This window comes from Arachis ipaensis, chromosome B06, assembly GCF_000816755.2.
Source record: "Arachis ipaensis cultivar K30076 chromosome B06, Araip1.1, whole genome shotgun sequence".
Classification (NCBI taxonomy): domain Eukaryota; kingdom Viridiplantae; phylum Streptophyta; class Magnoliopsida; order Fabales; family Fabaceae; genus Arachis; species Arachis ipaensis.
Window position 1 is genome coordinate 129029033 of NC_029790.2, and position 2763 is coordinate 129031795.

Here is a 2763-nt window from a genome sequence, read left to right on the forward strand (position 1 = left end):
CCCAACGCCCCCAACGCACATTTCCCCCTCCTTCTCCCTTCCCATCACAGCCCCCTCCCCAAAGCATACTCCTCCTTCTCTCTCTCAACACTACCACTTGCAGCAACAATCACCTCAACATCAACAGCAAGCAGCAACAACAACAACAACCCCAACACATACTTCACTCTCTCTTCCCATTGCAACAACAATCTCAACAGCAATAGCAATCTCAACTGCAAGAGCACCATCAAGGACCACCGCCACCACCATCGAAGCCTCAACAAGGCCTGGAATAGCCACATCCCCTCAACTCCTCAGCCTTTCTCTCTTTATATTTATATATGCATGTTACGTGTTTGTGTAAATGTCTGTGTGTGTGAATGAATATTGTTATTGTTATTGTTATAGTCTTCCAAGAGGAGAAGAAAAGAAGCAGGGAAAAGAGAGAAGGAGGAACAAGCAAGGTTTGGTTCTGAATGTGCAGATTTTTCTGTTGATTCTGTTTGAAATTTTGATGGTATTGTTTTTGCTGTTATTGTTGTTTTTGCTGCTGCAATTAGGGAGGCAGAGGGAAAGGAGAGTGTGCATTAGGGAGAGGAGCTGCGATGGGGAGAGAGAGGAAAGGGGGCTGCGATAGAGAGAGAGTGTGCATTGGGTAGGGGAAGAGCTGCGATGGAGAGAGAGAGGGAGGGGGGAGTGTGTGTTGGGGAGGGAGGGGAGAAGGGGAGGCTGCGATGGGAGGGAGATGGAGGGGGAGTCTGCATTGGGAGGAAGGAATTAGGGTTTGCGGGATAGTTTACGAGGTCACCAGAATGCGGTGGCCATGTTAGCATTGTGCTTGCGGGAGATTTGTTCCGGTGAGCTCGGGGACATGCTTGTCAAATTTTAAAATTTTTTAGGGACTATTTTGCCAATAACAAAAGTCAGGTACTATTTTGTCAGCGCCAAAATCTTTCGGGTACCGATTTGGTATTTACCTCTAAAATAAAATAAAGAGTAAATACCCTTTCTGGTCTTTAACCATTTATTCGATGGACATTGCATCCCCTAACGATTATAAAAACACAAATCAGTCTTTTATCCACTTTTGTATTTGTTCAATCCAGTCCTTGAGACTAGTTGACAGCAGGTCAACGTTGACGTGTCAGGTAACTGTATCTACATGGCTTTGTCTCCTTTGTAATAGGGACAAATCGCCTCCTGAGCCCCTCAACCATCTCCCTCCTCCGCTTTACTCGCTTCGTATCTACCAAAAAAATAAATAAAATAAAATTTAAGTGTTAAAATAAATGAAACTCATGATGTTATTATGGCGGTAGTGGTAGTGGTGAGTGATGAAAAAAAATGAGAAAGTAAAAAAAAATGCAGAGGGAAGAGAGGAGGGAGAGAAATTTTAGGAAAATATAAAATTTTTATTAATTATCATGCATAAATGGTGGTGATAATATTGTTAATGACGTTGATGATTGTGAGTGCAGTGGCGGTGGCAAAGAGGGAGGATAGGGAAAGGGAGGAGTGTGAGTGCGGTGGAGAAGAAGGAGGAAAGGAAGAAGAAAGAGTTTCGGAAGAGGGAGATGGTTGAAGAGTTCAGGGGCGATTTGTCCCTATTATGAAAGAGACGTTACCAATTGTTATGGTTGCTCTAGTATCCTTACTGTTAGGGCAGTATTGAATGTAGAAGATAAGGGTAGAAGGAAAGAACGAGTAACTGAACAGAGGAAGGAATTATCGATGTGATAATTACCCCACTGACAGAATAACTATTATAGATTTAAATGAAAGAAGAACAAGAATAATTGACTTTCGAGAGGTCAATTCTCTCCTACTAGATTTTCACTCCACTTATTTCCTGCCTACTAGCTTTTCCAGCCTTCCTATTTATAATATCTACTCCTATAACTACTGTCCTAAAGATGTGGAGTTTCAAAATTTAAAATTCAGTTTGCTACTTTTTCTCCTCTCCTTTTATAAGTATACTTAAAAGGAGTTAAATCCCTATTATCTCTCTGGTTTGTTGCAATACCCCTCCCATGAAGAGCCACCTTGTCCTCAAGGTGGAAAGAGGGAAATGTTGTTTGTAATGTTGCTACTGACTCCCAAGTGTTCTCGAAATCTGGCAGTTCTTTCCATTTGATAAGGACCTCAAGATCTCCCTGATTGTTGTAGCGGCTGTCAACGGCGTGTTCAGGTTCGACCAGCAATTCCCCTTCTTCCGTGAGTGCTTCGGGTAATGGTTGAGGATGTAAGGAGGGTCCAACACTTTTCTTCAACTGGGAAATATGAAAAACAGGGTGTATTCTTGCGGTGTCAGGCAATTTCAGCCTGTAGGCCACTGCCCCAATCCTTTCTAGCACCTCAAAAGGACCATAAAACCTTGCACCCAATTTCAGCGTTAACTTATTGTTAATCGCTTTTAGGAGAATATAAAAGTGGATGGGAACTAATTTGTGTTTTTATAATTGTTAGAGGCACAATGTCTATCGGATAAATGGTTAAGAACCGAAAAGAGCTTCTATTTTAAAATAAAATAAAAGATTGAGGAATAAATTGAAAAAAGATTATTATGTTATCAAATCAAATAATCATATGTAAATGATAGAAATCAATCAAATCGTAATTACTTGTTTTTTTTTTTTAACTTTTTGTTAAACTAAAAAATACATTAGCATATCTTGTAACGCTAATTTTCTAAGGATATAATTGAAATATATTTTAAATTTTAGATACAAAATTAAAATAAAATATTAAAAATATTTTAAAAAGATTTCAAAAACATAATGA